This window comes from Balaenoptera acutorostrata, chromosome 17, assembly GCF_949987535.1.
Source record: "Balaenoptera acutorostrata chromosome 17, mBalAcu1.1, whole genome shotgun sequence".
Classification (NCBI taxonomy): domain Eukaryota; kingdom Metazoa; phylum Chordata; class Mammalia; order Artiodactyla; family Balaenopteridae; genus Balaenoptera; species Balaenoptera acutorostrata.
Window position 1 is genome coordinate 4822187 of NC_080080.1, and position 13683 is coordinate 4835869.

A 13683-nucleotide genomic window follows, 5' to 3' on the forward strand; every position below is an offset into this window, starting at 1 on the left:
CCAGCAGGTTCAGTGTAATAGTGTTGAGTCCGAAATATAGAACTTATTACATAAAAAATAAGGCTAGGCGTCAAGATTATATTATAGCAGAAATATTTTCATTAGTAAATTTGGGAGAATGTATAGATCAGCCAGACCTGAAGAAGAAGAAGAAACACTTCAGGATGGAAGAGGAAGTATGGAGATAAGAAGACAGAACTAGGTAAAATCTGCTTAACTTTCAATGTACAAGGCAGCCAAGAATATTGTAGAAATCAAATCCAGCAGAGTAAGAGTTCCAGTCATAGCTACACTTCCAAAAATTCATCTGGAGTTGCCCTGGCAATTAGACCACCCCATTGTTGACAATGATATTATGGTGAGTAAAACTGCATGCAGTTGAATAACCACAAAGTGGGAGTGTAGATGTGGTGACCTGTTTAGCTCCACCTGGGAGGAGGAGTGGGAGATTCGGGGCAGAGTAGGCTACTTGGACCATGCAAGGGACAATCAGGGGAGGCCGATGGTTTATGGGCAACAGGTTGACTCAAGCCTGTGATACAGAAAGAGGAAGATACTGGAGACCACCGGCTCCTCCCCTGACTCTGGAAAGAATTAAGCATTAAGTAGTAGTCAAGGCTCCACATTTGCAAGGAGGTCCTTCTCTTCCACTCTTCACTCTACTCCTCTCTCCAGGGAATAAATCAGGCATCTAAGACTGGTGGTCACTCCCTCTCCTATGTGCATTCAGGACGCCTGCAGTTCCCCACTGTACTACCACCTGTGTCATGCCCCTTCCCCAACCCAGCTTCTGCCAGGAGAAGGTTCATGGAGGTGAATGAGAAAGTAGATTTGAACCCAAATCTTGCAGGAACTAGTCGTGTGATCCCAGGCGTTAGCAACTTGAGCTTCATTTCCTCACCTGAAACATGAGGATAAATATCCATCCTCTGTAAGGCTTTGTCTTAGACATTATAGCTCTAATTTTGTTTATTTGGGTCCTCTCTCTTTTCTTCTTGGTGAGCCTGGCCAGAGGTTTGTCAATTTTGTTTACCCTTTCAAAGATCCAGTTCTTGGTTTTACCGATTCTTTTTCTGCTGTTTTTTAAATCTCTATTTCCTCTCTGATCTTTATTATCTCCTTCCTTCTGCTGACTTTAGGTTTTGTTTGTTCTTCTTTTTCTAATTCTTTTAGGTGGTGGGTTAGGTTGTTTATTTGAGATTCTTCTTGTTTCTTAAAGAAGGCTTGTATCACTATGAACTTTCCTCTAAGAACTGCTTTTGCTGCAACCTATAGATTTTATATGGTTGTGCATCTTGGAGATTATAAATGAAAAGGGCATTTTATATTTTACAGAGATGATTAAGGTAGATGTCCCAGGTCAGGAACTGGCACAAAGTAAGTGTCCAATCAGTCTGACGTGTGAGTGGTCACCTGATCAGGGGTTTGAGGCTGGGTTCTGGTCTCAGGGACAAGGCTGGACCTGGAAGTCAGGTGGGACTGATGCCCAGCTGAGTTGATGGATGCCATCCCCAGGGCCCCGACAAAGGACTCTGCTTCTTCTCGTGACTGTGTAGCTCAAGAGCTCAGTCCCCGTCTCTGGCTGAGCTGTTTCTTGGAGCTGAGAGGCCCAGCTGTGAGGATCAGAAGACTGCCACGCGTCCAACAGCTGGCAGAGCCCAGCAAGCAGCTTGGGGAAAGGAGGACTCCTCCTGGTGCTGCACAGAGACAAAAAAAAAGAAAAACGAAATGCAGTTTGGGGAAAACAAGGTTATTTTCTTCTTTGGTCTAGTTTGACATGGGGATAATTGTGGTCCACTTGGTAGGCCCTTGAGTTGACATGAGTATGATATTTAGAACAGAAGGCCCACGTGGAGGTCAGCAGTAACTACAGTAGGGATGGCTCCATGGGTGAGGAATAGATAGTGTTTGCGATTTCTTCCTCACGGTGAATTTTCCAATCTTAGTGTTTTCAGTTAGACATTGCCTCGTTACAAAGCACTCCGAAGCTTAGTGGCTCAAAACAACAATTTATTCTTGATGTTTTGAGTTGGCTGGGCTCAGCCAGGTCATTTGTGCACTGCTTTCAGCTGGGATCTCAGTGGAGGACAGATTACCCACGATCATAACATCAGACGTGTCTTCACACACATCTGATCCCTCGGTTGAGGTGGCTGAACCGCCTAAGGGAATGGTCCAGCTGTCTCCAGTTGGGTGTCCAGCTTCTTCTATGGGAGCTCAGGTCACCAAGGGAAAGAAAGTGGAAGATTCCAGGTCTCTTAAGGGCTAGGCTGGGAAACGGCACAGGGTCTGTCCTCCACATTCCACTGGTCAAGGCCAATTGCAAGGCCAGTCCAGCTTCAAGGCAGGAGTGGAATATTCTCCAACCCTTCATGGAGCAACTTCTGTATGTAGGAGAATGTTTCAGCAGTCATATTTACATCCAATCACCCAGACATATTTCCCGTTACCTGCATGTAGTTCTCAGTAAAAAAGAAAAAAATATATATGTTTAGTCGAGTACTGATATATTGAGAAATCACCAGAAGGAGTCAAAACACTTGATGTCTTTGACACTTATTAGTTGAGTGATCTTATTGGGACAAATCATTTAATTTGTTTTTCTGGTTGCATTTATCTCTAAAACAGAAATGGGAAAAGCTTTCTCTGTCTAAAGAGGCAGAATTCAGGAGTGGTGGAGGCCACACATTCCAAACTTTCTGGGTTCAAATCCTGCTTCCGACTCTTCTCAGCCATGTGGATTTAGGAAAGTTATTTTAGCCAATTTGGTTTTTTGGGTTCTTCACCTATAAAGTGGGGCTGGTAGGAGGTCACTACCTCATAGGTTTATGTTAAGGTTTTCTTTAAAGGAATTCCTTTGTTTTTATGGCTGTGTTGGGTCTTCGTTTCTGTGCGAGGGCTTTCTCTAGTTGTGGCGAGTGGGGGCCACTCTTCATCGCGGTGCGCGGGCCTCTGACTATCGCGGCCTCTCTTGTTGCGGAGCACAGGCTCCAGACGTGCAGGCTCAGTAGTTGTGGCTCACGGGCCCAGCTGCTCCGCGGCATGTGGGATCCTCCCAGACCAGGGCTCGAACCCGTGTCCCCTGCATTGGCAGGCAGATTCTCAACCACTGCGCCACCAGGGAAGCCCAAGGTTTGAATGAATTATGCAAGGAAATGACTAGAGTGGTCCTGGCACATAGTAAGCTCACAATAACCACTAGCAAGGGTAAGTGATGCTATTATGCATTCAGTTGTTTACTTAGTAGCATCTGCCCCAGGCTGGTCCCATGGAACACATCCCTGGGGATGAGAAGATTCCTTCCTGCTCTGGAGGCACCCACAGTCTTCCTGGGGAGACAGAAGTGTCACACTAACAAATACAGTAGAGGTGGAAGCTCACAGAGGTCTCAAATGAGAGCTGGAAGGGAGAGCAGAAGTTGGCCGTGCAGGCAAAGGAAGGCAAGGATGTTCTCGGCAGAGGTACCAGGCCCCGATATCCCTGGGACCTGAGCAAGGGTGTTCTTGGGGTGATGAGAGATCTGGCGTGGCGGGTGATAAGGACGGGGACAAAATGAGAAGAGCAACCTTGGTGGCCGGGTTTGGAGGCCACGGTGTGCCGTGTTGAGCAGCTTGATTTCGTCTCAGAGGCACAGCCAGATGCAGTGAAAGCACTAGGAAGACATACATCCAATGCTGTTCACCCACAAGATGCTGCTGCACAAATTAAGGGGCAGAATTATACAGTCTTGTTCTCTTTTTAAATATATCTTTTCTCTGGTAGCCATATGATATGGAAATGTGTTTCAACTATGTAGGTGATTTGGATTCTGCTTCTCTAGATGGGAAATACTTTGTCATTGGGTTTTCCAAGGTAGGTGTTTATGATTTGATTCTGTGAATAAGAAAAAATAGTAACTAACTCCCCATGTGAAATGTAGCCATAACCTGGATACTATGGTGTTTTCTTCTGTACTTTTTAAAAAGGTGACTTGGGAAAGGTTTCTGTGGTAAATGGATAGTTCCTTCTTTTTTTTTTTTTTTAAAGGAATTCCTTTATTTTTATTTTTATTTATTTATTTATTTATTTATGGCTGTGTTGGGTCTTCGTTGCTGTGCGAGGGCTTTCTCTAGTTGCGGCAAGTGGGGGCCACTCTTCATCGCGGTGTGCGGGCCTCTCACTATCGCGGCCTCTCTTGTTGCAGAGCACAGGCTCCAGATGGGCAGGCTCAGTAGTTGTGGCTCACGGGCCTAGTTGCTCCGCGGCATGTGGGATCTTCCCAGACCAGGGCTCGAACCCGCGTCCCCTGCATTGGCAGGCAGATTCTCAACCACTGCGCCACCAGGGAAGCCCGATACTTCCTTCTTGTCTGAGGTAGTGACATATCTTGTAGAATAGACCAGGACAGGCTCTGAGCTTGCACTAGGTAATATCAGTCCTCCCCTGGGCATTCTAGAAAGATCATCACATTACAGAACGGACATGTGCGTGAACAGGTGACTATACCCCAACTGTAACAGTGCATCACATCTGCTCATGGCACTTGGTGCCGGGCATAAAGGGAGCTACTTCTCTGTAGATGTGGAAGAGTGGGTGGTTCGGGCCAGTGGTCAGTACGACTCTAAAGGCCACTGGGTCTTGGTCATCACCCAAGATAGAAAAGTATAAATTGTAGGTGATCCTCTAATGGTTCACTGACACCAGGATATCCCTGGGCTGTTCCAAAACTTTTCAGATTCCTCCTATAAGCCAAAGTCCTGGGTGCCAAGAGATACAGAGATGAATGATGGTCAGTGAAAATATAAGGGTTAAGGTATTCCAGGAAGAGAAACCAGAAGTAAGAAATTAAAAAAAGTTTGTGATTCTGCTTGCTTCAAAGGCTTACATTTTGTGGGTCTCACAGATTTGTTCTCTCTTTTCTTCTGAGTTCAGGGTTACAGGTAATTGGCATGTCTGCATCTGTGAATGAATGTTACGGATACTTAGCCTTGGCTATTTCCTTCCACCAAAATGATGCTATTTAATAGATTTTGCAGTTCTTCCTACCTGGAGATGTTAAAAAAAATATTATTTTCCCTTAGAGGGATGATCACTTAAGGGAAAATAGGGGGAGGGGGAGGGATACTGCTTAAGCCGATTGAGGCTGTGCTAGGTGATTCGGCACAAACAGGCATCTGCTAGTCACCGCTCATCAAAGCACGAGAAAGGGTGAGCAGTAAATTGTGGAAACGTGTAAAAATTGCCATGATTAGTTTCAGTAATGTTTTGAGAGGTAATTTCCCTTTCCATTAAGCAGAAGCTTTTAAGAGTTTCACCGTGTTAAGGGGTGGGGAGAGACATTTATTCTTCAAATGAATCAAACTAACTTCTTTTCAGGGTCCATTAAAGTACCCCTACTTATCAAATATGCTGGTTTTCATGGCGGATGTTAAGCAGGTAAAACACGCCAGCTCCCAGGCTCTGCGTGCCCACCTGGGGCCGAGGAGAGTGCCGCTCAGGGCTGTCAGGAAGGATGTGCCTGGGTGAGCCCAGGCCTGAAGGATGCTCTCCCCTCTGCTGCTCGCAGCGGTCCCCTGAGAGACACCGAAGCCAGGGCCCCTCACCTTGGACTCCCAGTGCAAGCTGGGAATCTGCTCTGCCAGCTGGTCCGGTGACCCAGCTCCCCAGGGGTCCAAGTCAGAATTGTTGCCGATCCTTTGTCCTTGAGATCAAATCTTAAAGTCTGCTTGACCTCCAAGGTTCTCCTTTGGCAAGCTCTCTTCAGTCTCTTGTACCATGGTTCATGCCTCTCTGCCTCTGCTTTTGCTTTTAATGCCTATCCCTCCCTTCCTCACCCTTTCACCCCGCTAGCCCACTAGGCTGGCAGAAAGGATTTATGCCGGTTCTCCAAGGGTGATCCCTTGCCCCTGGCAGAATTGCTCATGCCCTGTCTGAACATCCTCTTCACTACCTGTACACACACAGCAAGTGCCCCTCACCCATTTGTGTGCTTCTCCTGTCCCTTTGCTCTCAGTACCTGCGCCTGGGACTTTGCTTTGGAGGACCGCCCCAGGCTCCTGGAAGCACTCTGCCCAAGATCTGAACTTGCCTGGGAGTTTGAAGCCCACCGTCCCCCATCCCCTCCCCCACCCAACCCCTGCCATGAACCAGTGATTATTAGCGCAGGGATACAGAAGCCCATCTCCTGTCTCACGATGGGACAGACTGAGATGTAGCTCACCCTCCAGAGCCCCCTGCAGGATCAGGCTGGCGCTGCCTTCTTGGGGACCTTTGCTGAAATGCACCCTTGCCTGTCTTCCTTCCTTTCCCTGCCCTGTGTCCCCACGTCCCAGGTGGTCTCACTGGGCACACCTGTGCTAAACCACCTGCACACAGGTCCTCTTCTCTGGATCTGCTCTTTATCATCTGTACCCAGAAACCACTAGCAGTGGCACTGCAGTTCGTTCGTTATCATATAGGAGGTGCGGTGTGAAGTTAGCCAGACCTGCGTTCACCTGGGTTCCTTGCGACCCTGAGCCAGTAACCTTTGGGTTTAGTCCCTTGTAGAAATGACCCTGAAGGGCTGTTTTGGGGATAAGTTAAAGTACTGTATATGGGTAGTGAGTGGACTTCCTGTCGCACTGGGACATGTACACCTGCATGTACACCTACACATCAAAGCGTGACCTCCTTGATCACCCTCCTGCCACATTTTTCAAGGATGGTCCCCTAATCTATCCCACATTTAATGCACTTTCTGTGGAGATACTTACACAGCATCAAATCCCAGATTCTAAAGCCGGCTGTGTATGAGGCACAGTTGACACAGAGCTTGATGGCTGACCCTGCTGTCCTGGAGCTCAAGGACTGGGGTGGGGAACCCCACGGGGTGAGTGACAAGGGCTCAGGAGGAGGGAGGCCCTGGGCGCCCAGGGCTCAGGACAGCCTTCCCTGGAAGGCCTGACTGATGTCTTCCTGAGTCTGTCTTCTGTGAGCACACTTGACCTCCAGGTGTCCCGACTGTAGGTCCAGGTCGTCAGTGCAAATCTCTCTGGGCTCAGAAAGTGAGCAGAGTCCCGCCATCGGGTCTTCACAGCCTCAGCTGCCCTGCCATCGGCACACCTGCCCTGGTGCTTCCCTCCACGCTGAGCAAGGCTCCTGGGCCCCCTGCCTGCTCTTCACTCAGACAGCAGCACCACCAGCGTGCACCTGCACAGCAAAGCTGCACCTGGGGAACTGCATTTCAGGGAAACGCACCTAGAGAAAAAGGCGAGGGAGAGCACAGGCTCCCTGAAGCATAGGCCAGAGAAGATACACACACATCAGAGCCGCTTCCCTTGCAGATGGGAGAGAACAGTCTTTATCTCTAGGGCACTACACACAGGCTCCAGAACCAGGCGGCTGAGTGCCAGTCACTCTGGGTGACCTTGGGCTTGTTTCTAACCTCGCTGTGCCTCATTTTCCTTCTCTGTAACATGGGAATAGTGATAACAATAACAACAATAATAGTAATAATGATAATCCCTTCTTCATAGGGTTGTAAGAATTTAAAATATTAATGCACATAAGCACGTGGAGGGGAGCCTGACATCCTAAGCCCTCAATAAATCCTGGCTATTTTTTTTTTTTTATTATTTTTATTTATTTATTTATTTATTTATTTATTTATTTATCTATTTTTGGCTGTGTTGGGTCTTCGGTTCGTGCGAGGGCTTTCTCCAGTTGCGGCAAGCGGGGGCCACTCTTCATCGCGGTGCGGGGACCGCTCTTCATCGCGGTGCGCGGGCCTTTCTCTATCGCGGCCCCTCCCGTCGCGGGGCACAGGCTCCAGAAGCGCAGGCTCAGCAATTGTGGCTCACGGGCCCAGCTGCTCCTTGGCATGTGGGATCTTCCCAGACCAGGGCTCGAACCCGTGTCCCCTGCATTAGCAGGCAGATTCTCAACCACTGCGCCACCAGGGAAGCCCATTCCTGGCTATTTTTAGTTTTATTACAAAAGCCAGAATCAGCAGACTTGGGTGAAATTTACATGAACTGAAATGTTAGTCCTGATAGGTTTTGCTCATTCAGTAAAATGTTTCTCGGGTGCCTCCGGTGTGTCAGGCACTGTTTCTGGAGCTCTTGAGCCCCCAGATGCCCAGCTACAGATGTTGTCTTCAGAAGCAGTGAACTTCCCATCGCTGGAGGTTTCAAGCAGAGGTTTTCACATGGTACGAGACAGTGGCCAATGAAAAGAACATTGTATGAGAGTGTACATATAGGCAGAGTCATTCTAGTTTTTTTTTAAATGAAGAGACATTATTATGGTTATTATTATTATCATTATCATTATTATATACTTAGGGATGTAAATTAATCCTCAGTGTGGAAGTTGATGCTTACATTTACACACCAAAGTGCTGGTCATGTTGCTTTATTCAGTTCTGGCTCCCTGGTGCCTGCCAGAGTACCTGGGGCACAGCTGGCTTCGCAGGCTTGTTTACTGCATTAGTGAATACAAGACCAGAGGGCAGAGCTTGGCCCAGAATGAAAGGAAGAGGGAGGCTGAATCCCATATAGCAAGCTTTTGAAGGCTCAGCGAACAGGTTGTTTTGCGGGGAAACACTTCAGTGGGAAAGGATGCTGTTTTGAGTTCTCAACAGTCAAATAGTTGTTAAAAAAAAAAAAAGCTGATGATTATTTAGAAAAAAGCCAAGTATCCAAAAGAGGCAGGCTAACTTCTTCCTGATTTGGCCAAGTGGTCACAGACAATCTAAGAATGGACCATGCTGTGTGGAATTTGGAGTAACAACATGGAAGGTGTCCAGAAAGTGGTGGGGAGAGCTGTTCAGGACCCCCTCAAACCACAGCAGAGTTTCTCCCAATGTGGTGCAAGGACCTCCCCTCACAGGACACCCTAGGGACTAGCAAGCAGCCAGTTTCTTGATCCCTCCTCCCACACCTCCTAAGTCAGACTCTAAGAGCGAGACGAGATATACCTGGATGAAATACCAAAGAGGAAATTCACACAGGGACGCACAAGAACAGAACCTTGGAATTCTGTAATTGCAGCTAATAAGCTGATGCTAACGATGGATAATTGGATGATTTAGTCTTCTCCCCTCAGTGACTTACAGTTACAGTAAGAGATTCTGAAGTCTTAACACCTTCATGTAAAAGACAGGTCCCTGAGGATGGTCCTATGCGGCAGAGGGTCTTTATTCCCGATCTGCTGACAGGTGCGTTTTTATCCAGTGCCTCTGGAAAACAGTGCAGTCATGAAATGAAAAGAAATATTTTCTTCTGAGCTGGCTGAGGTTGATAATAGTAACTGCCATAAACTGCAGAAAGCCTGCTCCTCTTTCGTCCAAACTCTCCTGGATATTTACCCTGACTTGGGCATAAGCTCTTTTTTCACTGTGAGGAATGATAAAGTCTATCTTGTCTAATATTCTCACATGTAAAATGAGGAAGCCTGCATCCCCATTCACATGTGGATTTTTTTTAATTCAAGGGAGCACACAGAGGAAGGGTCAGGTGTATCAGAACCTCTGGAATAGAGGGAGGAGGAACATATTTAAGGGTAAAAGTCCTGCTAATGGAGATTCTGTACTCCCCACACTGGGCGCCAGAGCCATTTCAAAACCGCTATCAAGTCTTGCTCTTGCCTTTTTATAGAGTGTCTTTGATTCATGGTGCTATTTATGTGCTCCCAGTAAAAAATGAGGGAAATATTACTTGAGGCTTCACTCAGAGCAAAATTCCCCGACAGCTGCCCAGTGATTTGAACAAGATCCATTTTAAAGCAGAGTAGGGTTGTCCTGGAGAGTGGGGTTACTGGATCAGGCTTTCTCACAGATTGGCTTTCCATGCATCTATCAAATAACCCTTTCTTTCTAAGGACAGCCCAAGATAAGAGGATGGATTTATGTTAAAACTGCTCGTGCTGGAAAATTAACAGAAAATTCCTATCTTACCTTTACATATCCATAGGGTATTTGGACAGTTACAGAAACAGGATTTCCCACTTTGTCTTGGTAGCTAATTCTGAAGATCCCAAGGAGAGGCTGTGAGGAACACATAATCTCTGAAGAGCATGGCTTTTACTCAGAATGTTCTTGAAAGAAAAGCATGAGAGTTTTGTTTCTTTTTATTCCATTAACTTGTTTTGTAATAATACATCCACTTTAAGTAGACAGTGATTTTTAAAAGACTTCACTTAGCGTGACCCAGCACGCACATATTCTCAGGGAAACTTGGTAATATAGATGCACAGAGCCATCCAGCCTGAGAATTTTTAAAAAAAATTTATTTTACTGCAGTATAGTTGATTTACACTGTTGTTAATTCCTGCTGTTCAGCAAAGTGATTCAGTTATACATATCTATACATTCTTTTTCATATTCTTTTCCATTATGGTTTATGCCAGGATATTGACTATAGTTCCCTGTGCCGTGCAGTAGGACCTTGTTGTTTATCCATCCTACGTATAATAGTTTGCGTCTGCTAACCCCACGTTCCCACTCCATCCCTTCCCCACCTCACCTCTCCCTTGGCAACCACTAGTCTGTTCTCCATGTCTGTGAATCTATTTCGTAGGTAAGTTCATTCGTGTCGTATTTTAGATTCCACATATAAGCGATATCACATGATCTTTGTCTTTCTCTGTCTGACTGACTTCACTTAGCATGATCATCTCTAGGTCCATCCATGTTGCTGCACATCAGCCTGAGAAGTTTTCAGTCCATATCCAATGCAATGATCTTTCTCCATGACCTGCATCACCTTCACACAAAAGCCAGGGTAGTGCTTTTTACAGTTAATTTGGATTATGTTGGACCGCTACTGAAAGTCTTCTAATGATGATGATGATGATGACACAGAATGCTTAATATACACCAGGCCCTGTTCTATATTCTTTGCATATATTAAATTTTCTCACTTCTCACAACTCCCTAGGGTAGGTGCTATTATTATCCCCACTTTATAGATGAAGGTACTGATGTGCGCATCTGGGAAGAGGCGGGGTTAGGGTCCCATTCAGGCAGTCTGGCTCTTATCTACTGCATCACACTGCTTCTTGCAGACCTTCGAACAAAATACAAAGTCCTTAGCAGGTCCTGATTGGCCCCTGTATGGTCTGATCCTTGACTTTCCCCTTAAACTCATCTTCTGCCTTCTTCCGCATCACTCTTACTCTTCCTTGAATCACCAAGCTCATTCCTGACTCAGAGCTTCTGAACTTAGGGGTCCTTCCACTGTGAAGTGGGTCGTTCCTCTCGCAGTCTACACCTTGCTTGTTTTCTCAGTGAATCCAGGTCAGGTCTCTGCTCAGATGTCACCTCCTCAGAGAGGCTTCTTGCCCAGTTATTTAAAAAAAAAATAGATTTCCTGTTATAGCAATTTCTTATTCTGCTTTATTTTTCTTCGTACCACTTCAGCTCGTTTTATTACATATGTATTTATTGTCTGTGTCTCCTCTAAAATTTGATAATAATGCTACTTTCAGTAAATCATCACTGAGGGTTTTCTATGTGCCACGAAATAGAATATTTCAAATATGTTACATATTTATGTGTATGGATTTACTTTATTATCACGCCTTCCCTAAGTGATAAGTTACAGGAATAGGTCCCATTGTATAGAAGAGGAAATTTAGGCATGGAGAGCTCACGGACTGGCTCAAGGCCTCCCGGGTAGTGAGTCTTGCAGTGAGGATTGAACCCCAGTGATGCGGACTCCAGGGTCTGGCAGGTCCCTCCTCCACCCGCAGTGCTAAGGACAGGACTTGTGCTGAGCATCAGCTGGAGGAATAAATCAGCTGTGTTGATAAATGGCCCTGCTACCCACCCGGTCCTGCAAGATGGGCCAGAATTACTCCTTGAACCCCTTCACCAGCGCCTCCTCCACACTGCGTCAAATTTCAAGTCCTCTCAATTGGGACTTTCTCCCCCTCCTCGGGTCCTTCGGGTCCTCTCCAAGCCCACTGACATCACTGTGGTCAGGCTCAGTCTTCTTTCCTGGGCTCAGCCTCCTCCCCAGCCGCTCTCGCTTCACGCTCCAGCCCTCATCACTCCCGTGGACACTGTAGTAGCAAAATCAGACCTTCAGGGGCTGCCCCGCCGGTATCCCATGGATGTGCTTTTAGGATACTGCATGTCATCCCAATTTTACTATTTAAATATTCTCAAGCTTTTTTAAAAGAGGCAGTGAACTACATGTTCATGCCATTGTTTCAATGAGTGTTTACACATGGAAGACCCATCGAAGAGCACAAAACGGCATCTACGGTCTATTGGGGTTCAACCCTGGTTCCACATCTTTGAAACTGAAACAAGTGCCCGGTGCCTCCGTTTCCACATAGGAAAACGACAGCAAGAACGGAATGGCTCTCACAGGGTCCCCTTGAAGATTCAGTTCGGTGGTGCAAGTCCCCTACCAGCAGTAGTAGTGTTCAAATATCAGCTCCTCTCCTCCTCATCCATCCCCATCCTCAACTTGTGCCGGCGTTGCCTGTTCTCTGTGCCCATGTTTCAACTGTGCACCATTGCGGGACTGACTTAGCAGATGTACCCGTCTTTAATCCGGCCTGGCAGGCACAGAGCTGATCACATGACGCTGTGCCCACAGGCACCCCCTCGTAGCACCGTGGCCAGGGGCCTGGCTGCCAGGTGGGGCTGCTGTGTCACTCAGCACAGGGTTGTGGTGTGACATGAGAACAGACCGCATCCCAGGTCATGATAATCTGGTTGTGTGTGATTTCAGCACTGCTCCCGTTCCCCATGCTTCACAGTTGGCTTTAATATGCATGAGGAAGAGCATGTGTTCAGTATAATTAGAGACGGAGCTTAGAAACTAAAACTGATCCCGAACTTTTCTTGTGGAATCAATTTTAGAACTCTGAGCAATATCAAGGCAAATGGTGGTCATGGGGGGATTAAAATAAAAACAGCACCAAAGGCAATGTTAGGGGGGTGGGTAGGAGCAACCAAGTATTTATCACACAGATACAAACGATGGGTATTGGAAATGTTCAGTATCTTGTGCAATCAGAAAAAGAAGCTTATCTAAGCCTCTGTAGCTCCTGTTTCAATCGTGCATGTCAATCACAGCTTGACATGGTTTCTGGTTTCATGGATTTTCTTTAGCACATGTTATACACTTGAAATACATAAGCTATATTATATTAACAAAATCATGCTTACATATGTTACCGACTTGCCTTCTATGTAAGATTGAGTGGAGGGGATTGGGGCCAGGGGAAGATGGGCTCCACTGCCTAAAAATAATTCAGTGTGATAAAATTCAAACATGGCTCCGCACAGGAAACTCAGCACTGGTTCCCGGGAAGATTGAAGCTGAGGTTCATTCATGCAGAGTCACCAGCAAATACCCAGAGATGAATGTCAGCACTGGGGATAAGTTTACATACATGTGGAGGTTCTGTGGGTTTTGAAGAGAAGGCAGCCAAGGATGGCTGGGGCCCCATGAACACCTAGGCTGAGCAGATGAAAAGAAGCTCATGAAGATGCCTGAGGAGGGCAGCCAGAGAACTGAGAGGAAAAACAAGGATGGGATTGGATTTGAAAGAGGGAATCTCAGTCCACAGTGCCAAATGTTTAGAAAGAGTATTTTTTTTTCTTAATTGAAGTATAGTTGATTTACAATGTTATGTTAATTTCTGCTGTACAGCATAGTGATTCAGTATATATATATATATACATATACACATACATATTCTTTTTCA

The 13683-nt window shown here is 46.4% G+C and overlaps 1 protein-coding gene across 1 annotated transcript in view; it reads left to right on the forward strand.

Annotated features, from left to right (window-relative positions):
* The window catches only part of FAM135B (family with sequence similarity 135 member B), a 273737-nt gene that overhangs the window by 142372 nt on the left and 117682 nt on the right, over nucleotides 1-13683 (forward strand). The window lies entirely within an intron of this gene.